This window comes from Saccopteryx bilineata, chromosome 4 (assembly GCF_036850765.1).
Source record: "Saccopteryx bilineata isolate mSacBil1 chromosome 4, mSacBil1_pri_phased_curated, whole genome shotgun sequence".
NCBI lineage: Eukaryota > Metazoa > Chordata > Mammalia > Chiroptera > Emballonuridae > Saccopteryx > Saccopteryx bilineata.
The window spans coordinates 56,298,053-56,325,102 of record NC_089493.1 but is presented as its reverse complement, the minus strand read 5'-3'; the positions used below and the strand labels follow the sequence as shown (position 1 = coordinate 56,325,102).

Genomic DNA, 27,050 nt, shown 5'->3' with positions numbered 1-27,050 from the left:
ACAAATAAATGCAATGCATGATCTGAGATTTTCCTTTGTTATAAAAAATTTTATCAGGGCCCTGACCAGTTGGCTCAGCAGTAGAGCATTAGCCCAGCGTGTGGAAGTCCTGATTCAAATTCTAGTCAGGGCACACAGGAGAAGCAACCATCTGCTTCTCCACCCTCCCCCTCTTTCTCATATCTCTCTCTCTCTCTCTCTCTCTCTCTCTCTCTCTCTCTCTCTCCTCCCACCGCCATGGCTCAAATTGCTGTAACAAGTTGGCCATGGGCACTGAGGATGGCTCCCTGGCCTCACCTCAGGCACTCAACTGGTTTGGTTGCTGAGCAACTGAGCAGCAGCCCTAGATGGGCAGAGCACCGCCCAGTAGGGGCTTGTGGGGTGGATCCCCATCAGGGCACATGTGGGAGCCTGTCTCACTGCCTCCCTGCCTCTCACTTAAATAGATAGATAGATAGATAGATAGATAGATAGATAGATAGATAGATAGATAGATAGATAGATAAAACCTTTATCAGGATAATTTGTGAAATCTAAAAAGATCTGTATATTAAAATAGTTGGCATCAAAGTTAATTTCTTAATTTTGATAACTTTTCTAAAATTATACCTGCTCTAGCAGGCAGGAGTTAGGTGTGGCCAAGGTACTGACTATGGGCAGTAAAGCTGTACGTGTAAGTTGGGACCAAATCGCAAAGGACCTTGACTGCCCTGCCAACATGTTGGGACTTCATGCTGTAAGCAGCAAGTGGGCAGTGAATGATAAAATATATGTTGTAGACAATGGGGAGGATGAATGGAGAAGATCAGGGTAGAAGCAGGGAAGCCTACAAGGTGACTGCAGCAGCATTTGCAGGTGAAAGATGCTGTGGGTGTGATTTAAGTCTTTCAGCCCAAATCAGAGGGACAATGTTTACATTTACACCCCCGGGAAGCAAATCTGGCAGGCTGTGTGCGGTGCTTTGATTCCTTAGCTCTGTGTTATAGAAACTGCTGGACCCCTGACTTGCTAGCAAGGGTAAGGCTGCAGCAGGTATGGACATGTGGACACCTAGGGATTGAGGGCCATTAGTCATCTCATCATAAAAGGCCTTTGCAAAATTCAGAAAACCACCTACATCTCCTGCCCCAGCCAACCTGATCTCTTACAGTTCCCCTCACTGCCTGATTTCCCCAAATTTCAACATATTACCATGTGGGTCCCACCATGCTTCCGGGAGGCTAATGCCTGGTCACAGATCTGTTTCCGTATGTTACACAACAGTTGGGCATTTTCAAATCAGATTGAGTCAATCCGTTCATTCAACACTCAACAAATATTTGCCTAGTGCTTTGTGTGCGTAAGGGACTTATCTAAAGGGAAAAGGGAAAGTGGGAAACGTCTAGGTTATATTACAATGAGAACCTTGGGGTTTCACCGGGTATATCCAATTTAGGTAGGGAAGTTAGTTTCTAATCAAATTTGAAAGTAATTATAATCTTTAAGTCATTGTAACTTGATGAGGATGTAGCCAGGTGACAAGTGGCATCAAATAACATACTGAGTGACTTGTTAAACACTCGTGGGACAAGATGTGCCCTGTGTGGCCTGGTGATTTTCCTTAGATGCATCTATGGTTCTTACTCACCCGGGGGCTTCTTCCCAGTCATGGTGATGATAAACACCTACTATGTGCCGGGCTCTCTGCTAAATACTTCCCATACATTCTCTTTAAACCTAACCACCTAATCCTGCAAGGGAGATTTTTTTTTTTTTTTTGTATTTTTCTGAAGCTGGAAACGGAGAGACAGTCAGACAGACTCCCGCATGCGCCCGACAGGGATCCACCCGGCACGCCCACCAGGGGGCGACGCTCTGCCCACCAGGGGGCGATGCTCTGCCCATCTGGGGCGTCGCTCTGCTGCGACCAGAGCCACTCTAGCGCCTGGGGCAGAGGCCAAGGAGCCATCCCCAGCGCCCGGGCCATCTTTGCTCTAATGGAGCCTCGGCTGCAGGAGGGGAAGAGAGAGACAGAGAGGAAGGAGAGGGGGAGGGGTGGAGAAGCAGATGGGCGCTTCTCCTGTGTGCCCTGGCCGGGAATCGAACCTGGGACTCCTGCACGCCAGGCCAACGCTCTACCACTGAGCCAACCGGCCAGGGCCTAGATTTTTTTTTTTATACTTGAAGATATCAGGGTTCAGAGAGGTAAACAGATTTGTCCAAGGCCACAGTGCCACTTGGGGGGCAGGGCTAGGATCTGAACTCAGATCTTGTCTCTGAAAGTTCTGACCCTCCCAGAGTCATGAACCATCACTTCATGAGCCATCTCCCATCACTTCAAAGAAGGAAGGAAATCTCAGGTTCATGAACAAGAGTACCCATCAAGTCTATGGTTCATGGTTCTCACACTTGAGTGAGCATCAGAATCTCCCAGAGGGCTTATTAGAATACAGACAGCTTGGTCCCAGCCCCAGAGTTTCTGATCCAGTAGCCCCGGGAGGGTGGGGGGGACCTGCCGATCTGCACTTCTAACCAACCTAGGTGGCGTTGAGGCTGCTGGCCCTGGGACCTCTCTCTGACCCACTGCTCTGAGGGACAGCAGCAAGCTGATGCTACTGGCTGCCTGCCCCTCCATTGCTACCACCTTTCTGTTCAGTTTGGCGCCTCCAAAATGTACCCACTTCGTTTCACTGGTCTGAAAAAGAGGGCCAGGGCAAGTGCTGGCTAGGTTCTTCCCCGGTTTCCACGGGAGTTTGTGTTGAGGCTGCAGACTTCACTCCCACGCACACAGAGGGTTCCGAGCCCTTTGCTCCCAGTTGTGTACAGATTCATCTGCTCTTGGGTCAGCGCCCTCCGTCTGAGCCCCGGGTCACTCTCAGGCCTCCCGGAGCTGCCGCTCACTCCTTGCTTCCCTGAGGACTGATCCTGCTTCATCTCCTTTGTCAGGGGCCTTGTGCGTTCTGAACACCTGCGACACCCCCTCCTCATCTGCCGGACTTTGGACCGGGGCTGAGAAATGTGCTCCAGGGATACGTGGGACACAGAGGTTGCCTGAGATCCTTGTCCCTCTGGGAAGATAAACTTTCTAGCAACTTGGTGACCTTCTCAAATTGTAGCTTAACATGGGAGCATGTGTTTCAAAGGTTCATGGACTTTTAGATTTGGAAGAGACTTAGCTGAAAAGGGGAAAGGAAGGAAACTGATACTTACTGAGAATCTGCCATGTGTCAGGCACAAGGCCAGAGGCTTAATGTGTGTCACAGTATTTACTCCCCACAGCGACTCTATGCATTAGGGGTGTGTGTGTGTGTGTGTGTGTGTGTGTGTGTGTGTTAATCTTTTAATCTCCATGTACAGATAAGACAACTGAGATTCTAAGAGTTCAGCACCTGGTCACAGTCACACAGCTAGTAAGTACCTGAGCCGGGATCTGACTGCTGACCCATCAGTTTGCAACACTGATGTCTTTTCTTACTCTGATATAAGTGTACTGAGCTCTGGGTCACACATGAGGCCCAAAGCCTGGCTTCATAAGACAAAACCAGGGTCACTCAAGCAGCAGTCGGCACTGGGGAGGTGGTGGCAGGTCCAGTTTGCAAACCCGCCAGGAAGGTGGGAGGAGAAGCTGAAGAGCGAGGCCGTGGTCAGGTGCTGGGGGAGCAAGTGGGAGGGGCCAGGAGTCTGAAAAAGTTGGTAGCAAGAGCTACTGAGAGCAGGCGAAGGCAAACAGGGTCACGGGAGTCTCAAAGGAAGAGCCAGCCAGGGGCCTCAGTACGGGCAAAGCTAACTGCTGGGCTACTACTGTATAGAGCCAGGTGCCAGCTGTCCAGGCCAGGCTGTGGGTGTGGGTAAAGCAGCTTCCCTGCTGGCACGTCTGTCAAATGCCTACTTTCGTGCCCAGCATTATGTAAAGTGTTGAGGCTATATTTAAAAAATAATAATAATAATAATAAAGCAGTCTTGTCATCAAAGAGCTCACAGTTCAGGAACAGGTACAAGCAACTAACTATACCCAGCCAGATAAAAATTATCATTAACACGGTGCTTTGTAGCTTATAGCACCGGTTCACATGAACACACAATGTTTGTGCCCTCACAGAACACTCCTGCAGGGCAGAGGGGAAAGGCGCTGTGCTATTCCATTCTGTCCTTCCACACCTGATATCCCATGGACCCTGGGCACACCCCAAGGGGCACACAGAAGAGAGGTCCAGACCGCTCCTCAGGGGTTGGGTGAGGCCTCTCAGAAGTGTAGCACTTGAGCTGGGCTTGGACAAATCAGTGGGAGTTCTTCACGCAGAAAAGAGAAGGAGGAGGTTACTGCAGGTAGAGGAAACTTTCTCATCTTTTATACATACTGTGACTTCAGCATCTGTAAGCACTTTTAGCTTTACCTGGGTTGGGGGAGGCTCGAGACAGGCCTCTGGGTCTCTTCCATTTCAGTCTTGAAAAAGCCCTCACATTTGTACACATCTTCGATGACAGCTCCATCCAGAGGAGCCAGAATGTCTAAAGTGCTGGCAAGCAGGCGTCTCAGGGGCTGGTGGGTGTGCTTTCAGCTGACAAGGGCTGGCCCAGGGACAAAAGCTAACAATATCTGTTATTTCTCTCTCTCGCGCGCCATTCGTTTCTCCCCAATGACTGGTTTTCTAGAGTCCATCACAAAATGACCGTAACAAGCCAGGGACAAATGAGGGAGGAGCCATAAACCATGTACATCATCTGTCCTTGTTGAGTCACTGAAAGAAAACATTAGTCTAGCATCAATGAAAAATTGAGCATATGGCGGGGGGTGGGGGGATTTAAATGCTTCTCATTACTAGTGGCCAGTAGGAAAGCAAGCTGGGAATCGGAGTCCAGCAAAATGGCTTCACCCTGGGCAGCTAAAGGACCGGGAGCTGTGAGGACACAGGAAGGGACTCTTAAAAGAGAACTAGATGTTAGTGGGGTGGTGGGAGAGAAACTTCCGGCTGCCTGAGTGGTGAGTCACATCCATGAGAGCCTTGGAATGGGGGGGACAACCCCCACCCCAAACAGACACAGCTGCCCCTTGGGGTCCTCACAGTGGGCCTGGCTGAGTGCTGCCTAAGGAAACTGGGTATAGCACCCACACTGAGACTGCCCCTGCCTGAAGAGGGAGAGACACTGCCATGCCAGCAGCACCCAGATGCGGCTATGGCAGGAGCCAAATGGTGATGACTCAGGCAAGGGAAGCCCCAGAAAAGTTACTGAGAACCAGTTATACCACCTCCCACGGCCATCAACTGGCCATCAAGCATCTCCTCTCAGCCCTACCCCTGCTCAGCTGTGCCCAAGCAGCTAGGCACGGCCCACTCTGTGCAGAAGCAGCAGGACCAGGAGGAAGGACATGGGCACACCTAGTTTTATTGTGCTTCACTTTATTGCACTTCACACAGGTGTTACATTTTTCACAAATGAAAGGCAAGACCCTCCACCAGCGAAAAGATTACGACTCGATTTCTTGTAACACTCGCTTTGTTACAGGGGTCTGGAAACAAACCCACAATGTTTTTGAAGTATGCCTGTATTGAAACTATAAACTGTACAGTGAGTGAGATTTTAGTAACCAAAGTCAACCACAAGCCTGGAAGCCTTAAAGGGACTCAGATAAATTTTTGCCCTAAGCCTGTGAAGGACTCCAGGCCTAGAAGGGTTAACGCAATTCACATTTGCCCACATATGACAAAAACACACCCACCATACTTTCTTAATTCTCACAACAACCCTTGGAGTTGTTTTTATTTTTTAATTAAGGTGAAATTCATATAACATAGAATGAACTATTACAATATGTACAATTCAGCAGCATTTAGTACTGTTCATGATGCTGTACAACCACCACCTTTAGCAACTTCAAAGCATTGGCATTACCCCTTGGGACTGTTTTTCAGCCCTTGTTACAAATGAGGTTTTAAGGCTCAGGAAAGTGAAGTAACTGACTGATTGAAGTTCATCGATAGTAGAGGTCAGACTTGGACCCAGATCCTTGAACACCCCCGAGGAGAAAACATTTGTCTTCAGACTTGGGTAACAGCCGCTGAATTTACTTCCTGTCTTTTTGTCTCCCCTGCTTCCAGTTGTCTTATGCACAATTAGCAGATCCATCTCCTACAGCAGTGGTTCTCAAAGTGTGCGCAGGGCACACTGGTGCGCCCTAGGAGATTTCCAGGTGTGCCCTATGGTATTCCAGAGAAATATGTGCCTGTTGGGGACCAAAAAACCAACAGGGTTTTTAGAGTTTAGATTTTTGAGGGACAGAGGCATGGGGAATTGGCTGTAAGCTGACAGTCTGCCCAACCCCCCACCTCACTTGCCTGATTAGGTTGCAAAAGGCTGTTAAAGCTGTGGTGCTGGATTGTTTACACTACCTCCCATGTTCCCGGGAAAGACTGGAGGCAAGTTTCTTCTATCCTTTGTTTGGTGTAAAGTTCAAATTAAGATGATATATATGGTGGGGGTTTTCTATACTCAACACAATTAAGAGTAAAAAGAGAGGAATTCTTCAATGTATTGACGAGGAAATGAGAGTTTGCCTTTCAAATATATGCCCAAACATTGAAGAAATCGCTAGGACACATCAGGCTCATGTTTCTCATAAACACAAGAATGAAAAAACTTAACACATTTGCGCTAGGACCTGCCGAATTTACTAAATGTTACTAAGAATGTATCTATACATATAAAAAGATAGGCCCTGGCCGGTTGGCTCAGTGGTAGAGTGTCGGCCTGGCGTGTGGGGGACCCGGGTTCAATTCCCAGCCAGGGCACATAGGAGAAGTGCCCATTTGCTTCTCCACTCCCCCCCCTCCTTCCTCTCTGTCTCTCTCTTCCCCTCCGGCAGCCAAGGCTCCATTGGAGCAAAGATGGCCAGGGCGCTGGGGATGGCTCCTTGGCCTCTGCCCCAGGCGCTAGAGTGGCTCTGGTCGCAACAGAGTGACACCCCGGAGGGGCAGAGCATCGCCCCCTGGTGGGCAGAGCGTTGCCCCTGGTGGGTGTGCCGGGTGGATCCCGGTCGGGCGCATGCGGGAGTCTGTCTGACTGTCTCTCCCCGTTTCCAGCTTCAGAAAAATACAAAAAAAAAAAAAAAAAAAAGATAACTTTTTTGTTGTTTTTTTTATTTTTTAACCCCTTCTTTCTTATGAATTCTAAAAAGCATAACTCAAAAAATATAACATAGGCCTGACCTGTGGTGGCATAGTGGGATAAAGCATCGACCTGGAATGCTGAGGTCGCCTGTTCGATACCCTGGGCTTGCCTGGTCAAGGCACATATGGGAGTTGATGCTTCCTGTTCCTCCCCTTTCTCTCTCTCTCTCTCTCCTCTCTGAAAATTGAATAAATAAAATCTTAAAATATATATATATAACATAAAAATGTTTTTTAATGTCAGAATAAATTTAATTTTGCCATATTTATTTTGTTTAATTACCATAAAAGCAAGCTTGGACTTTATATTTTTTCTTTAATATTTGACTTAATTATTGTAACATATCTCTCAGAAATTTGTATATAGTACGCCTACAATTATTTTTAGGATTTTAAATGTGCCCGACTTCAAAAAGTTTGAGAACCACTGTCCTACAGCAAGGCTCTGCCAACATCCTTCTCCTTCTCAGCCTCCCAGGGGGTCCTCATTAGCATCGAAGTAAAGTCTGAGCTCCTTTACCCACTGTAAGCTTTAGGTTGATACAATTGCCAAGCCACTTGTTTCTCAGTAATGCTCACACATCCTCAGCCCAGCAACCCTGGGACTGGCGGCCGATCCCCACACCTTCATCTTGTCCATCTGTTGCCAGCCAGCCTGCACTTGTCCTTTAGATTTCTTAGGCAGGATCTGACACCAATGCTGGCTCCAAAAGCTGTGAAAAACACATCTCAAGTTCTCCAAGTGTTGTCATTGAAGGCCCCCCTCAGTTGACCTGAGGGAAAGGACAGGAATCCCCCAGCTCTCCACCTTGATTAACCAAAATATTTTAAGGTCAAATAATGAATACAATACAGTATTAAATACATTGATGCTAATATATACGTGTTCATTGAAAAGATGTTCATGGTGTGTTGTGAGATGCCAAAAGGTAAAATCCTATATCTAATATAATTGTTTCAGAAAAATGTGTATCTATATAGAGAGCACATATATGTCTTGAGCTCACGGATATATCTGCATAAGATAAAAGTCTGAAAAGGATACACTCCAAAATGTTAATGATGCTTTTCTCTGGGTGGGGTAATATGAAGTGACTTTCATTTTTCACATTTGTTAAGATTTTTTTCTATAAAAACATGGCCTATCTCAGAAAAAGAATACTGAAGAGGAATTACTGCTTTGTTTGTTCATCAGAAGGTGGCTCATATCACAACCAGTCCTGTATATGCATCTGCTTTCCCTCCCCTTGGGGACATGAGTCTCATCTCATTCATTGTGTCTTCTCCATTCATTGTGTCTTCTCCATGCCATCTTCATGATGCTTGAGAATTAGTTAGCTAGCTAATGAGTGGACTCAGGCTCTCCTCTCTCTCACTCCTCTCCAAGTGACAGAGCTAGAAGTCCCTCATCCAAGCTCCTCAGGCAGGCCCCCAGGAGGTTAAGCTCCTGACACTGCCCAGTGCTGGGTTCCTGAAGTGTCCTGCCAGGCAGCAGTGCCAGCAGGTAAAAGGGACACACACACACACACACACACACACACACACACCACTTCTGTTATCACTTTTCTACATTCACGAGGCCAAAACTGGAGAGAGAAACCCAAGTCTGTGGATCCACAAAGTCTCTTGTGCTTGTGAATTTCTTCTCAAACTGATTTGGTTACTGCAAGGCAGAGGTTTCATTGCCAGGGCAACCAGGATGGGACTCAGTACAGAGCAGCTGCCACCTCCGTCTCAGCTCTGTTTTGTTAAACTCCCACTGGGTTCTGAGCTCACTTCACATTTGTGGTTGCAAGAATGTAAACATTCTTCAGTTCTGCTGGGGGGGTTTTCTTCATCTTGTTTTGTCTCTCTTTGTAAGGTCCCCGCTGACACATGTAGTTTCTCCGGCAATTGACTAGTTTAACTCATTTTCTTTTTACCTGCTAACCCTGATACCTATCACTTCTTCCTTACTGTTTTGTGGTCAGTATGGCTTACTCAAAAGAGATGAAGATATATGTTCAATATATTAAAAACTAACCAGGCTTTCAGAATTGGAATTTTCCAGTTGTGAGAATGCTAGAGGGAACAGCTTTGACTATGTTTGTTTTACCCCCTTGATTTGCACTTTTCCCCTTGGTTTTCCATTTCCAGCTCTGCAGAGACATAAACACACGTGTTTATAAACTACAGTGGAGGAGCGGCCCTCTGTGGCAGGGCCTGTTTTGGGGGAGGTGTGAATTATTCTCCCTGGTGAAATACAACAGGCAGAGAACTAGACTCCTCAATAATAAAAAAAACTCACATGGCTTTCAAGTCCCATCTCTTGTCTTGATTAAAATATAATATCTCTGAATTAGGCACCATTTCTGTACATGGCATCCCTAACAAGATTGCTTTCTGGGGAATCTGAGCTTCAGCAATGTAAACACACTAGCCTTGCCTAGCACCTGCCTCTTAACTGTTGAGAGGAATTCAATCTAATTAAGTAGGATCAAACCAAATCGAACTGTAAAGTAGCTTTGAAAATAAGGTCCACTGGCGCTTTAAATGCAACCTTACTGAAGCCACAGTGTCTATAAGGAGGCAGACACAGCACTGGGGCCCATTCTGGCGGTTTGAGGGGTTACGGTACTCTTCTAACCTCATGGCTCTGCGGGTCCACTCTGGTGTCTTAGTCACTGCCTGTGGCAAACAACTGGCTTTCAGGTCAAGAGTGTGAGTCTCTAACTCACGAGAGAGTCCCGGTATTAGCACAGCCTTGGTGTGAATGAGCAGAAATGGGGAAGGAGACTCCTCCTATACTCAGTGAGGGGGGAAAATGTAACTATTAGGAACATGAGAGAATTAATAATGTGAAATAAGCTGTGTAACTCATGATCCTGCCCTCTGGGACAGGTTCCTGCCCAGAACGTAGCTGAGAACAGCCAAACCCAGAGAGGTACAGTCAACCTCAGGGTGCAGCCTGACGCTGCACCCGGGACTTAAAAGGGAAGCCAACCTCTGTGCCAGGTTGTGCAATTAGTTTTCATAACAAATCCAGGATGTAGATGTTATTCCCATTTTACATAAGGGGAAACTGAGGCCCAGAAGAGTAAAGCAGCATAATGGAAAGGGCACCACCTTCAGCGGCAGACAGAACTGGGTTCTCCCATCGCAGGTGGCATCGCCTACCACCTACCTGACTTTGGATTGTGATTTACCTTTCTTGACCCTCAAAGTCTTCATCTATGAATGGGAGATATTAATGCCCACTTCACAGAGTGGTTGTTAGGATTAAGTACAATTAAAGAAAATGAGCCTGACCAGGCAGTGGTACAGTGGATAGAGTGTCAGACTGGGATGCAGAAGGACACAGGTTCGAGACCCCAAGGTCGCCAGCTTGAGCACGGGCTCATCTGGTTTGAGCAAAGCTCACTAGCTTGGACCTAGGGTCACTGGCTTGAGCAAGGGGTCACTCGGTCTGCTGTAGCCCCCGCCCCAGGCAAGACACATATGAGAAAGCAATCAATGAGCAACTAAGGTGTCACAACGGAAAACTGATGCTTGATGCTTCTCATCTCTCTCTTTTCCTGTCTGTCTGTTCCTATCTATCCCTCTCTCTGACTCTCTCTCTGTCTCTGAAAGAAAAAAAAAAAGAAAGAAAGAAAATGATGCACAGGAAATAATAAGACCCTAACACAGAGGAGGTAGGTTTTCCCTGAACATGACTCCTCTTGCTCCTTGCTCAACATCAAGCAGCTGGCAGGCCCCCAGGTCACACACCCAGGTCACCTGTCTGCCTGGGGAGTAAGGTAGGGACTCCTCCTTAGGGTAGGACCCCTGTGCCTCCTCCTGTCTCCCAGTGCCTGCCCAGGAATAAGCCGCTGGAAGAATTTTCTCACATGTAGGGAGGAGACAAGAAGAAGGTTCTCCCTGCTCCTAGTCAGCCCCTCCCCTGATCCTGCCTCTCTGGTCCTGCCTGGTGACCCCTCTGCTGCACTCGTTCTCAGGTGACACGCCCTTAGTGTTCACAAAAGGGCCAGTTCTGTCCCATGGAGCTCACAGAAGCCCCAACTCAGACCTCAGCCCCCTACTCGATCTCACTGCTCTAGCCTCTGGGTATGAATACTCACCATTTCCCCCCTACTGGGCCAGATCCCAACCATCTTTCATGTGGAGGCAAAATATTTGAGGCCTCCTCTGGGAAGCCTCTGCAAACCACTCTGCCCGCAGGGCTCGCCTGCTCTTGGCCCCCCTGCAGCATCTGTCACTTCTTGTTCTGAGCATCCCAGTGGTTTGTGGGCCTCATCCAGGGGACTTCTACTCCACTACCCAGGAAGGAAAGCCTCCACCCCCTTTTCCCTTCAGTGGCTTCTCCTCTGCCCCCTCCTCCACCAAGTAGGCCCTGCCACTTGGGAAGAGGTCAGCAGGGGCCCTCTAGTTTGCATCTGTCCCTCTGGATCAAGGGAGAAAAGAGGAGGAAACCATTTGGCCTCCACTCTCTCCAATCCTTGGCCAACAAGAAAGCCGATCCTTCTAGCTCTGGGTCTGTTTCCCAGTTGGTTGAAGCCCAGAGGGAAGAGGAGCATGATTTCCACTCAGACCTCAGCAGTAGACTGGGAGCACCCGAGGGCAGACATGGTTTCTTTATTTTAAGTAAAGAAGAAATGGACATAGTATTTGATACATAGAAAAGAAAAATGGCCTGACCAGGCGGTGGCGCGGTGGATAGAGCATTGGACTGGGATGCAGAGGACCCAGGTTCGAGACCCCGAGGTCGCCAGATTGAGCATGGGCTCATCTGGTTTGAGCAAAAAGCCCACCAGCTTGAACCCAAGGTCGCTGGCTCCAGCAAGAGGTTACTCGGTCTGCTGAAGGCCCGCGGTCAAGGCACATATGAGAAAGCAATCAATGAACAACTAAGGTGTTGCAACGCGCAATGAAAAACTAATGATTGATGCTTCTCATCTCTCTCCGTTCCTGTCTGTCTGTCCCTGTCTATCCCTCTCTCTCTGAAAAAAAAAGAAAAAGAAAAAGAAAAGAAAAATGTAGCATACTTATAAATTATAAAGCATAATAATAAACTATAGGGGTTAAGAATGAGTCACCCCGAGATATGTCTCTGTGGTACCTGGATTATTATTATTATTTTATTTTTTTTTTTTGCATTTTTTGAAGCCTGAAACGGGGAGGCAGTCAGACAGACTCCAGCATGCGCCCCACCGGGATCCACCCGGCACGCCCACCAGGGGGCGACACTCTGCCCCTCTAGGGCATCGCTCTGTTGCATCCAGAGCCATTCTAGTGCCTGAGGCAGAGGCCACAGAGCCATCCTCAGCGCCCGGGCCATCTTTGCTCCAATGGAGCCTTGGCTGCGGGAGGGGAAGAGAGAGACAGAGAGGGAGGAGAGGGGGAGGGGTGGAGAAGCAGATGGGCTCTCCTGTGTGCCCTGGCCGGGAATCGAACCTGGGACTCCTGCACGCCAGGCCAATGCTCCACCACTGAGCCAACCGGCCAGGGCCACCTGGATTATTTTGAGCTAAAGGCAACCAAGACCCCGAGGACTCACCAGAAACTTGTAGCTGTTTCTTAAAGAATTTAAATTAGGCCCCTTGCCCATCATAAGAGTTACCACCAGAAGTAACTTTTTTTTTGACCTAGCTATATGGCAGAGCCAACCTCTAATTCCTGCACATCTGCTCTTCTTATCTTTCTGCAATGACCTTCTAAAGCCCCGGACACTTGACCTCATCCATAGCTCAGAATGTCATACACACCTCATTTTTGTTTCTGTCACTGAACCTCTCATGTATGAGGGTCTTTGACTCTCTCAGTTATGTGGGGTTCCCATATATACATACGTAATTAAATTTGGTTATTTCCCCTTGTAAATTTGTCTGTTGATTTAATTATTAGACCTGCTAAAACAACATTCAAGAGTAAAGTTTTTTCTCTCCTTATAAAACATTCTGGGCCCTGGCCGGTTGGCTCAGCGGTAGAGTGTCGGCCTGGCGTGCGGAGGACCCGGGTTCGATTCCCGGCCAGGGCACATAGGAGAAGCGCCCATTTGCTTCTCCACCCCCCACCTCCCCCTCCTTCCTCTCTGTCTCTCTCTTCCCCTCCCGCAGCCAAGGCTCCATTGGAGCAAAGATGGCCCGGGCGCTGGGGATGGCTCCTTGGCCTCTGCCCCAGGCGCTAGAGTGGCTCTGGTCGCAACAGAGCGACGCCCCGGAGGGGCAGAGCATCGCCCCCTGGTGGGCAGAGCTTCACCCCTGGTGAGCGTGCCAGGTGGATCCCGGTCGGGCTCATGCGGGAGTCTGTCTGACTGTCTCTCCCCGTTTCCAGCTTCAGAAAAATACAAAAAAAAACCCCCAAAAAAACTCTGCCTGAGAACAAATCCAATCTGTCTCCTCTCATTTGTGCCCCTGTCTCCTCATAAAAGGTAATCATTATCTTGTATTTTGCATTGAGCATTGCCTTCTATTTTATTTGTTTTCAGTTTTAGCAAGTATGTGTGCATTTCTGAGCCATATCTACTTTAATTGTGCTAGGTTTGGGGGTGGAGTTTTATATAAATGATAGCAATCTGAACTTAATTCTCAGTGGTGATAAGAATTACCATTTAAAGATGCACACGTACCTAAAGTGGCCTCAGGGATCTCCATGGGTCATTAGGTCACACTTTGAGAGCTGTTGCTTTAGTGAAACTTGCACATGGGCACCAGGAGGAATGTGCTAGATTGTTTATTGCAGTATCATTTGTAACAGAAAAAAGCTAGAACCAACGCAAACATCGGTGAATTAGCAGGAGAATGAATAAATGACATATGGTTCATTCACACAATGGAATATTTTTTCAGCAGTGAAAATAAAGCCTCTTTTCCCATCTTTGTACGTGGGGAGTCAATGTAATTAACAGACTTCTTGCACTTTGACTTAGTAGCTCATTTAATTGGTGTAGACTGAAGGTTATGAGGTCATCTACAAAATACATATTTAAGAGATGGACAGCCTGACCAGGCGGTGGCGCAGTGGATAGAGCGTCGAACTGGGATGTGGAAGACCCCAGGTTCGAGACCCCGAGGTCGCCAGCTTGAGCATGAGCTCATCTGATTTGAGCAAAGCTCACCAGCTTGGACCCAAGGTCGCTGGCTCCAGCAAGGGGTTACTCAGTTTGCTAAAGGCCTGCGGTCAAGGCACATATGAGAAAGCAATCAATGAACAACGAAGGAACTGCAACAAAGAATTGATATTTCTCATCTCTCTCTCCCTTCCTGTCTGTCTGTCCCCATCTCTCCCTCTCTCTGACTCTCTCTGTCTCTCCCACAAGAAAAAAAAAAGATGAACAAATGAATGAAAAGGCTAGAAGACTGAGTGGAGAGGTAAAGCCAGAGTCACCTAACTTCCGTTTGTGAATTTTGTCATGTTCAATTATCAGGCCGAAGCCTTTTTATTTTCTGAAGCTCTTGATTTAAGACAAATGATTAAAAGCTAACTTCCTGGCAGTGGCCGGTTGGCTCAGCAGTAGAGCATCGGCCTGGCATGTGGAAGGCCCGAGTTCAATTCCCAGTTAAGGCACACAGGAGAAGCGACCATCTGCTTCTCCCCCCCCCCCACCTCTTGCAGCCATGGCTCAAATGGTTTGAACAAGTTGACCCTGGGTGCTGAGGACAGCTCTATGGCCTTACCTCAGGTGCTAAAATAGCTTGGTTGCTGAGCAACAGAGCAGTGGCCCCAAATAGGCAGAGCATTGCCCCATAAGGGCTAGCCAGGTGGACCCTGGTTGGGGCACATGAGGGAGTCTGTCTTCCTGCTTCTCACTTACTTATATATATAAAAAAAAAGCTAACTTACTGTTTTAAAATGATGTTTATGTCATCTGCAAAATACTTTGCAAACAGTGGATGTGGCTTAATAAACACAAGTTCACAGAGAATCCAGCAAATTTATGAAGGAGCTTCCCTTTGGAAGTGTGAGAGAAGAGAGCTAAAACCAGAAATGTTGTGCTTGAAACTGAGTCGTCTTGCTGGAATAAAACACTTTAAAGGAAAATCTTCCCGCACATCTGAATCGCCGGTTAAGGGAAGGAGAAACTATTGAGAGCTTTACAGAGATGCCAGACAGGCCACCGAAATGATCCTCATCAGTGCAAAATCCTAAAGGTTGCAGGGAAGGAGACCCAGAATTCCTGCGAATGGAATTGTTTCCCAACAGGCTCCCCCTCCACCACACCCCCCACCTCACCCAACACACACACATGGGTTCTGTACAGTGTTTGGGTGCAAGTGGCAGCATTATGGTGGGCAGCGATGGTGAAACTGAGAAGGGTGTTGTAAAGGATACAAGCTATATCTGTACTTTAAACACACACTTATGTCAATAGTGTGTATTAATACAGTGGTCCCTCACATTTCCCAAGGCCTTACCCAGCAAGCTTATTGGTCTTAAACATAGATTTTCCATATAGATGTACTTTAACGTTTTTTGAGATATCAAATGTCAAATGCCTTCCCCAAATTTTCCCATTTTGTAGTGTCGCTGTGTTGCCAGTACCACCTCCGCACCCCACCCCAGTTTCTTCCCTAGCTTAACTCTCAAAAAGCAGACAGCCAGATATGTACCCACTAGACAAGGGACTGGAGGTTTCTTTTCAGGAGAAACTTGCCCAAGAAAAAGGCTTAAGAGATTGACAGTTGAAAGTCACCTAAATAAACAGTGGGGTCTCTGCCTGGTGGTCCTGACTGAAGCCTTATTTATTTATTTATTTATTTATTTTCTAAAGTGAGAAGCGGGGGGAAGCAGACAGACTCCTGCAGGTGCCCGACTGGGATCCACCCGGCATGCCCACTAAGGGGTGATGCTCAGCCATTCTAGGGTGTTGCTCCATTGCAACCAGAGCCATTCTAGCACCTGAGGTGGAAGCCATGGAGCTATCCTCAGTGCCTGGGCAAACTTTGCTCCAATGGAGCCTTGGCTGAGGGAGGGGAAGAGAGAGATAGAGAGGAAGAAGAGGGGGATGTGTGGAGAAGCAGATGGGCACTTACTCCTGTGTGTCCTGGCCGGGAATCGAACCTGGGATGTCTACGTACCGGGCCAACGCTTTACTGCTGAGCCAACCAGCCAGGGCCCTGCCTGAAGCCTTTTAATCAATAGCCCTATTCTCTCCCTCCCTCCATCCTACCCCCCACACACACACACTCACAGACTTTCCAATCAACTTTTTCAGACTTCACTCTTAAGGATAAAGAACCAAAAATTATATATGTAACTGAGGAAAGTCTCTAATTTAAAAGATAAAAGCTAAAACAAGCAAAACAATGAACTCAGGGAAAATAGAAGCATAGAGAAAAGAGGAGAGAAGAGAAAATAATATATCCATGAAACAAAAACAGTGCTATTTTTTTTTAAGGCGCTAATAAGGAGCTCTTGGAATTAGAAAAAAGAAAAAAAAAAGCAGAAATGACAGCTTCAGTAAAAGAGACAGGAGATAAAATTTCTGAAATCTCCCAGACAATAAACAAACAAAAAAAACCCTGACTTTTGGTTGAAATCAGACATTTGGCCTTGGCTGGTTAGCACAGTCAGTTAGATCGTCCTTCTAAAATGACAAGGTTGTGAGTTCGATCCCCAGTCAGGGTACATATGGGAAGCAACCAATCAATGAATGACTGCACATAGTCCCTTTCCCCTCCCCTTTCTCTACTTTCTTCTCTCTGTCTCTCTAAAAATCAATCAATAAAATATTAAAAAAAAATTAATCCCAGGCTGGATAGCTCCGTTGATTGGAGGAGCATCATCATGAAGCACAGAGGTTGGCAGTTCAATCCCCAGTCAGGGCACACACAGGAGCAGATCGATGTTCCTGTCTCTGTCTGTCTCTGCCTGGCTTTCTCTAGAAAAAAAAAAAAAAAGAAAATTTGACACTGAAAATGTATTTGCTTTATCAACCAAACATCATTCAGTAAGCCTTAGTTTAGGAGATTAATTTTTCAATATATTTTCCTGAATCAACATCTGACTTCTCAAACATGAAGGGACTCCACCCTCCCTCTCTTGTGTTTTGATTTCCAAGAATTACTTATTCAAATATATGTAGAGATATTTAAATGAATGAGTCCATAAAATCAAATGCTGATTTCTGGTTAACAAATAAAGTAAAACTGACTTAGATATAGACAGATAAGTCAATAGAAAGAAAAGTCCAGAAATAAACCCAAGTATACATGTGAATGTAATACTTGATAAAATTGGCATCTCAAATCAAAAAAGAGGCCCTGGCTGGGTGGCTAAGTGGATAGAGGTCGACCGGCACACCAAGGTTGCAGGTTCAATCCCCAATCAGGACTTGCTGAAGAAGCAATCAATGAGTACACAACCAAATGGAACAACTAAAATGAAATGAGTTGATGCTCTCTCTCTCTCTCTCTTTCCTCTTTCTCACTCTCTCTCAAATTAATGGGATTTTTAAAAAAAGAAAGGAAGGGCTGTTCAAGAAATGGTATTGAGACAATTAACTAAACACTATTCTCTGTTTGGGAAAACAATTTAAATTATACTATTACCTCACTCCTTACTCCAAAATAAGTTCCAGATGAATAAAAAAGCTCAATGTAAAACATGAAACCATAAAAGTATAGCAAGAAAATATAGGTACTATATTTCCCCATGTATAAGACACTCCCATGTATAAGATGCACCTTAATTTTGTGGCCCAAAATTTGAAAAAAATGTATTCCATAAAGTTATTGAACTCAAATTTTATTCATCGTAAAATTCATACAACTCCTCATCACTGTCAAAACTCCCATCCATTAGCTTGTTCTCATTTGTGTCTGATGAATCACTGTCTTCAACAATGAGCATAAAAACAAGCGTGAAAAAGTGGGAAATGCAAGTAAAAATTCTACAACCACTATAAAATGCACCCAGTTTTTAGACCCCAAATTTTTCAAAAAAGGTGTGTCTTATACATAAGAAAATATGGTAAATATGTTTCTAATCTTGGAATGAAGAAGGCCTATCTAAGCATTATATGAAATATGAAAACTATCAAAAAGAGGGGGAAAAACCCACAAAAATGTGGAAACTAAACAACATACTTCTAAAAAATGAATGGGTCAAAGAAGAAATAAGCGCAGAAATCAAAAGATATGTACAGACAAATGAAAATGAAAATACGACATATCAGAATCTCTGGGATGCAGCAAAAGCAGTAATAAGAGGAAAGTTCATATCACTTCAGGCCTATATGAACAAACAAGAGAGAGCCGAAGTAAATCACTTAACTTCACACCTTAAGGAACTAGAAAAAGAAGAACAAAGACAACCCAAAACCAGCCGAAGAAAGGAGATAATAAAAATCAGAGCAGAAATAAATGAAATAGAGAACAGAAAAACTATAGAAAAAATCAATAAAACAAGGAGCTGGTTCTTTGAAAAGATCAACAAAATTGATAAACCCTTGGCAAGACTCACCAAGGAAAAAAGACACAGGACTCAAATAAATAAAATCCAAAATGAAAGAGGAGAGATCACCACAGACATCATAGATATACAAAGAATTATTGTAGAATACTATGAAAAATTATATGCCACCAAATACAACAATCTAGAAGAAATGGATAAATTCCTAGAACAATACAACCTTCCTAGACTGAGTCATGAAGAAGCAGAAAGCCTAAACAGACCAATCAGCAGGGAGGAAATAGAAAAAACTATTAAAAATCTCCCCAAAAATAAAAATCCAGGCCCAGACGGTTATACTAGTGAATTCTATCAAACATTCAAAGAAGACTTGGTTCCTATTCTACTCAAAGTCTTCCAAAAAATTGAAGAAGAAGCAATACTTCCAAACACATTTTATGAGGCCAACATAACCCTCATACCAAAACCTGGCAAGGATGGCACAAAGAAAGAAAACTACAGACCAATATCTCTAATGAATACAGATGCTAAAATACTAAACAAAATACTGGCAAACCGAATACAACAACATATTAAAAAAATAATACATCATGATCAAGTGGGATTCATCCCAGAATCTCAAGGATGGTTCAACATACGCAAAACGGTTAACGTAATACACCATATCAACAAAACAAAGAACAAAAACCACATGATCTTATCAATAGATGCAGAAAAGGCTTTTGATAAAATACAACACAATTTTATGTTTAAGACTCTCAACAAAATGGGTATAGAAGGAAAATATCTCAACATGATAAAGGCCATATATGATAAACCATCAGCCAACATCCTATTAAACGGCATAAAACTGAGGACTTTCTACCTTAAATCAGGAACAAGACAGAGTTGTCCACTCTCTCCACTCTTATTCAACGTGGTGCTAGAAGTTCTGGCCAGAGCAATCAGACAAGACAAAGAAATAAAAGGCATCCATATCGGAAAAGAAGAAGTAAAGCTATCACTTTTTGCTGATGATATGATCCTATACATCGAAAACCCGAAGGACTCCACAAAAAGATTATTAGAAACAATAAACCAATACAGTAAGGTCGCAGGATACAAAATTAACATACAAAAGTCCATAGCCTTTCTATATGCCAACAATGAAATATTAGAAAACGAACTCAAAAAAATAATCCCCTTCACGATTGCAACAAAAAAAAATAAAATACCTAGGAATAAACATAACAAAGAACGTAAAGGACCTATATAATGAAAATTACAAAGCATTGTTAAGGGAAATCGAAAAAGATACAATGAGATGGAAAAATATTCCTTGTTCTTGGATAGGAAGAATAAATATAATCAAAATGGCCATATTACCCAAAGCAATATACAAATTTAATGCAATTCCCATCAAAATCCCTATGAGATTTTTTAAAGAAATGGAACAAAAAATCATCAGATTTATATGGAACTATAAAAAACCCCAAATAGCCAAAACAATCCTAAGGAAAAAGAATGAAGCTGGGGGCATTACAATACCTGACTTTAAACTATATTATAGGGCCACGATAATCAAAACAGCATGGTATTGGCAGAAAAATAGACACTCAGACCAATGGAACAGAATAGAAAGCCCAGAAATAAAACCACATATATATGGTCAAATAATCTTTGATAAAGGGGCCAACAACACACAATGGAGAAAAGAAAGCCTCTTCAACAAATGGTGTTGGGAAAACTGGAAAGCCACATGCAAAAGAATGAAACTCGACTACAGCCTGTCCCCGTGTACTAAAATTAATTCAAAATGGATCAAAGACCTAAATATAAGACCTGAAACAATAAAGTACATAGAAGAAGACATAGGTACTAAAATCATGGACCTGGGTTTTAAAGAACATTTTATGAACTTGACTCCAATGGCAAGAGAAGTGAAGGCAAAGATAAATGAATGGGACTACATCAGAATTAAAAGTTTTTGCTCAGCAAGAGAAACTGATATCAAAATAAACAGACAGCCAACTATATGGGAACTGATATTTTCAAACGACAGCTCAGATAAGGGCCTAATATCCAAAATTTACAAAGAACTCATAAAACTCAACAACAAACAAACAAACAATCCAATAAAAAAATGGGAAGAGGACATGAACAGACACTTCTCCCAGGAAGAGATACAAATGGCCAACAGATATATGAAAAGATGCTCAGCTTCATTAGTTATTAGAGAAATGCAAATCAAAACTACAATGAGATACCACCTCACTCCTGTTAGATTAGCTATTATCAACAAGACGGGTAATAGCAAATGTTGGAGAGGCTGTGGAGAAAAAGGAACCCTCATTCACTGTTGGTGGGACTGTAAAGTAGTACAACCATTATGGAGGAAAGTATGGTGGTTCCTGAAAAAACTGCAAATAGAACTACCTTATGACCCAGCAATCCCTCTACTGGGTATATACCCCAAAACCTCAGAAACATTGATACGTGAAGACACATGTAGCCCCATGTTCATTGCAGCACTGTTCACAGTGGCCAAGACATGGAAACAACCAAAAAGCCCTTCAATAGAAGACTGGATAAAGAAGATGTGGCACATATACACTATGGAATACTACTCAGCCATAAGAAATGATGACATCAGATCATTTACAGCAAAATGGTGGGATCTTGATAACATTATAAGGAGTGAAATAAGTAAATCAGAAAAAAACAAGAACTACATGATTCCATACATTGGTGGAACATAAAAATGAGACTAAGAGACATGGACAAGAGTGTGGTGGTTACCAAGGGTGGGGGGGGAGGGAGGACATGGGAGGGAGGGAGGGAGAGAGTTAGGGGGAGGGGGAGGGGCACAGAGAACTAGATAGAGGGTGACGGAGGACAATCTGACTTTGGGCGAGGGGTTTGCAAAATAATTTGATGACAAAATAACCTAGACATGTTTTCTTTGAATATATGTACCCTGATTTATTAATGTCATCCCATTACCATTAATAAAAATTTATTAAAAATAAAAAAGAAAACTATCAATGCAAACATTGATAAATTTGGGTATATAAAAATTTTAAATTCCTGGATAAAAATAAACATAAACAATGGCAAAAAAATATAGTTGTGACATATAGGATAGATAATTGGCAAATTTCTTTAATAGTTAAAAGAGGTTTTTTTCAATCCAAAATGTGTTTAGTGGGACAGTTCACCACTCATCTTGATTTGGGGTGCTTTTAGTGCAGCTACCGTCTGAAGGAGCATCCTCTGTAAGCCTTGCTTTTCCTCCTGTGGGCTGACAGGGACCTGGAACAGCCAACACACAGAACTACCGTTTGTCCATGGCTAAAGACGGGGGTGTGTGTGTGATTTTTTAGCCTCCTGGGCATTTCACATCCATGAAGTAGGAATTGGGACTCTATACCAGGTGCTTCTGGAGAAGGGGGTAAAGGCAATCCTTAGGGAGAGTTCTTACAAATGAATAAGAAAAAGAAAACCATCCAAAGGTATCAGTCAATATCCATTCAGAAAAAGAGAAACCATGCTAGGTAATTCAAACAGGGAAAATTAATCATCTGGTTACACAGCTGTTGCGAGGTGGGAGGAGGGGAGGTAGTAGAAAACAATTGAGTAATATATTTGGAATTCTTATCATAGAGAGCTAAGAATGTTTTATAAAGAGCACCTACAAACCAAAAAGAAAAAGATAAACAACCCCACATAAAAATGGGCAAAGTATATAAAAGGAAAAATCACAGGTAAGAAAATACAAATAGGCCTGACCAGGCGGTGGCGCAGTGGATAGAGCGTAGGACTGGGAAGGACACGGAAGACCCAGGTTTAAAACCCCAAGATTGCGGGTGTGAGCACGGGCTCACCAGCTTGAGTGCAGGGTCGCTGGCCGGAGTGTGGGATCATAGATATGACCTCAAGATAGCTGGCTTGAGCCCGAGGTCACTGGCTTGAGCAAGGGGTCACTCACTCTGCTGTAATCCTCCTGTCAAGACACATATGAAAAAGCAATCAATGAACAAGGAGCTGCAACAAAGAATTGATGTTTCTCATCTCTCTCTCTTCCTGTCTGTCCTTGTCTGTCCCTCTCTCTATCTCTGTCAAAAAAAGAAAGAAAGAAAATACAAATAGGTCTCAAATACATGAAAAGATGCTCAATCTCATTCATAAGAAAATTTAAAAAATTAAAATTATGAGATAATATTTTTTACTTATCATTTTGGAAAGATCAAAACTCATTAAAAAGACCAAGTACTGACTTAGAACAATCCAAACCATTTAGGTGGAAAAAGCAAGTTACAGAATGTTGTGACCCTCTGTGTCCAAAAAAAAGATCGAAAAGAATATATATTTTCCATATATGTGCATATATATAATATAAGTACTATATGTATACAAATACTCACATATATGCATACAATAATATCTGGAAGGATAGAGAAGAGAGCTGATAATTGTTTTTGTCTTCAGGAAGGGGACCTGGAGAAAGGGGAACTTAGGTTGTATGAATACCCTTTCTTTATTTGTATTGTGATAAAATGCAGATAACATTTACTTTTTTAACCATTAAAAACATTTTTTTTTTTTGCATTTTTCTGAAGTGAGAAGCTGGGAGCAGAGAGACAGATTCCTGCATGCGCCCAACCAGGATTCAACGAGAAACTTTGCTAGGGAGCAGTGCTCTGCCCACTTGAGGCATTGGGCCATTGCAACTGGAGCCATTCTAGCACCTGAGGCGGAGGCCATGGAGCCATCCTCAACGCCAGGACCAACTTTGCTCCAATGGAACCTTGGTTGTGGGAGAGGAAGAGAGAGATAGAGAGAAAGGAGAGACGGAAGGGTGGAGAAGCAGATGGGCACTTCTCCTGTGTGTCCTGGTGGGAATCAAATCAGGAATTTCCACATGCAGGGTGATGCTCTAATACTAAGCCAACAAGCCAGGGCCTTTACTATTTTAAAGTGTACAATTTAGTGACACAATGTTGTGCAACAACCACCACTATCTAGTTGCAGAACATTTTCATCTCCCCAGAAGGAGACCTCATAGTCATTAGCAGACACTTTGCATTGCTTCCTGTCTCCCAGATCCTGGCAACCACTAACCTACAGATAAGAAAATCTCTATTGATTTGCTTCTTCTGAATATTTTATAGAAATGGAATAATATAATATGTGGCCTTTAGTGTCTGGCTTGTTTTAGTTAGCATATTTTCAAGGTCCATCCAAGTGGTAGCATGTATCAGTCCTTCATTCTTTTTTATGGCTGAATAATATTCCACTGTTTGGATAAACCACATTTTTTTTATCTATTGTTTGTTGATAATGTTTGGGTTGTGTCCACTTTGAGGCTATTATGAATAGTGCTGCTATGAAAATTCATGTGTAAGTTTTTGTTTGAATGCATGTTTTCATTTTTTGGGGGGGGTTATATATCTAAATTTATTTTTGAATGTTGTATCACATGCATATATTACCTAACCAAAAATTGACTATTGTAATAAAAATAACTAAGTAGAGACAAATATATTGTTTTATAATCACAGTTCGGCAGCCCTGCAAAATCAACACTAGACTGTTAAGAGACCTCATAAAGCCCAAAAGAAACTGAGGTGTAGGAAGTAAAATATAATCCAATCTTAAAGTGACTCATAGAACTAGTAGTTCAGGCTATCATTAAATGTTCCAGCAGCCTTGGTGTGGTAAGCGTGGGAAGGACTGTGAGAATGTTTTCTAAATCTATTTTTTAAAGGTAAAGAGGTAATTAAAGCTGGCTTCCACCGTGTGATTATGTCGGTTCGTCAGATGCGTGTACTCTCTCACAGGGAGCCCCGCTCCCGCAGCACCACTATTGTCCTCTAGGGGGCGATCGCAGGAGAAACCTGAGTCCCCGGTGTCCTGTGCCGGTGGCAGACAGAATTATTGTCCAGGAGAACTTTTACAAAGGCAAGACGAGGAAACACTGGAACAAAGAACCCAGCGCTTGAAAAACATATTTCTCAAGCTTTTTATTTTTTATAAACAAGGAGACTGAGACTGAAAGGGGTCGCTGATGGACACACAAACTTTAAACACCAACTCTGGAAACCTCTGCTTTGTCCCAATGCCCTGTGGAGAGAGTGGCTTTCCAAGTGTGTTAGAGGTCAGTTGGGATCCTTCCTCACTCCCTCTCTACATCTCCCTCCACCCAATTCCCACCTTTCTACATGTGTGACCTAGGGCTAGTTCCTTAACCTTTCTGATCCTATTTCATTATCTCTATAATAGGGATAATAACATCTGCATAATGTTGATGAAAGCAAGAAATGATGTCATGGATGTACAGGATCTTGCCTTTGCTTAATGCACTGTAGGTTCTCAATAAGTATTTATTGTGTGAATAAATGAATATGTCTCTCTAGCCCTCTAAAAAGCAACAGTTTTGCTTTCTACAAATAAATATTGATGACCTTATAGGCAGTATCCTTTTTTGGCTTCCTCATATCTAGAAGGCTGACCCTGGGAGTGGAAGGAAAGGAGAGTTTGGGGTGAAAAGCTCCTTGTGAAGCCTGAGCAGCCCCATTACTGCCCTGCTCTGCTGCTGCCAACACTTGAAGGCCAGTACATCTGTCAGCCAAGGTCCTCAGAGCTCCCAGGCCCTGACATTCTTTGCCAAGAAACTGGGGTCCTTAGTGAGACCAACAGAGTCACATCCTCCTTGGTCTAGTTCCTGTCTCTCCTCCTCTAGTGCTCTGACAAAAGACTCAGTTTGACTGTTTCAAGTTAACACTTATCAAAGAGTTTTATGAGAACTGTTACATATGCCCAGCTACACAATGAGCATGCCTATCACTAAACACATAAGAATAATGTGGTGATAAATTTTATTTGGTTGGTTTACAAAATTCAGGTCATGTTTTGTCAGTCTTCGCATGGCACAAAATTAGGTAGTAAGTTATAATTATCACAATTCTGTTATGGGGAAGAAGCAGGGCAGGGATGAGCTAAAATACCCCCCCCCAGCTTTATAGATAAGATATTTAAAGTGTACATTGTGGGTTCTGGGTGGGTAGCTCAGTTGGTTAGAGTGTTGTCCAGGTTACACTAAGGTTTCAGTTGGTTAGAGTGTCATCCAGATGTGCTAACGATGTGGGTTCAATCCTGGTTGGAGCACATATGAGAATGAACCAATGAATGCATAAATAAGTGGAATAACATATCAATATTTCTCTCTGTCTCCAAAAAATAATAAAAAATTAAAAAAAATTTATATATGTATACATTGTGAACTGACTTGACCTCTTTAGGTCTCAGTCTTCTCATCTATGAAAGGGTGGATTGGACTAGATGATCTCCAAAAGTCATTCAAATGCCAAGATTCTAGGTCAGGATCCTATCTCCAAGGGAAAGGCTGTACAGTATTCAAATCTTCCCACAGTGACTATTCTGCTAACTAGTATCACCACCACCTCCAATCTCACAACACTGCCCCATTACAGGGACCTAGAGTTCGGACAGGCTGTTGGGGATGGTGCACAGAAAGAAGTAGATCAGCTTATTTAAGGGAACTCAGCTCTGAGAAAAGCTGATGGCCCTGCCCAAATTCTCAGGAGACTGAAATGTATCAAAACAACCATTTAATAAAGTGCCTAAGAACCAGAGCTGCCAAACAGAGGATATTGCTCTATTCTCACCCACCTTTCTCTACGCCACAATATACCCTGTCCCCCATCACCTCTTTCTAGTACGGCTGCTCCTGGAAACCACGGAAAGATCAGAAGGTGTTTGGCAAGCTTGAGCATCTCCGTGATAGGAAGGGCTCTCTGGCCCTCCAGAGTTCAGCCGGGCAGAGGAAACAGCTGGAGGGAGGAGCCAGGGCGAGAGCTTCCAGGATCTTCAGCAATCAGGCCCTTGTTGGGGTGTGGAGAGAAGCAAGGCTGGCAGGTCGTCAGCACTAAATGTCAGGGGCCCTTGATGCCAGGGTAGGATCACGGCTTGCTTCTGGGAGCAGTGGGGAGCTGTTTAGAGCTTCTGATAAGAGCATAGGCAGGAAGAGAAGATGCAAATTTGCAGTGAGAATGGGCGGTGAGAGGAGGGGATGAGGCCGTTTTGTGGTTTCTCCTCTCTTTGGCCAACACCCACTGCCAGGCTGAGCACACAGGGGGACAAGAAGAGAACTGGTTTTTGCGTGGGAGTTCCCTGTCTCCGCACAGGCTGAGCACCAGCCCCTTCAAGGCCCTTGGGAAGGGCTCAGAGGAGGGAGTGACCTGATTGTTGGGGGTGGGGGTGCTGTAGAAAACATAGAGGGTCCTGGGGTAGGAGGATATGGTGGGCATGGGCAGGGGAAATGAAAGGGAGCACCATCTGGGACACAGTGAAGAAGGATTTTTTAATTCAGCCAGAGCAAAGTAAGGGCCCTCACAGATTTAGTCATTTCTGACTTTAAAAATCTTTTTTAAGGGAAGCACAGATCAATTTTTTCTTCTAAGAAAAACTCAATGAAATTGAGAACCCAATTCCCTGGGTGTTCAAATCATTGGAATT

The 27,050-nt window shown here is 44.1% G+C and overlaps 1 long non-coding RNA gene across 1 annotated transcript; it reads right to left on the bottom strand.

Annotated features, from left to right (window-relative positions):
* Nucleotides 1-13,854: 13,854 nt before the first annotated feature.
* LOC136334783 (uncharacterized) lies at nucleotides 13,855-26,501 on the bottom strand. The gene is made up of 3 exons (XR_010731216.1): nucleotides 26,242-26,501; nucleotides 22,397-22,515; nucleotides 13,855-17,001 (listed from the first exon to the last, which is right to left on the bottom strand). It is a non-coding gene; the product is annotated as an uncharacterized lncRNA (long non-coding RNA).
* Nucleotides 26,502-27,050: the final 549 nt, after the last annotated feature.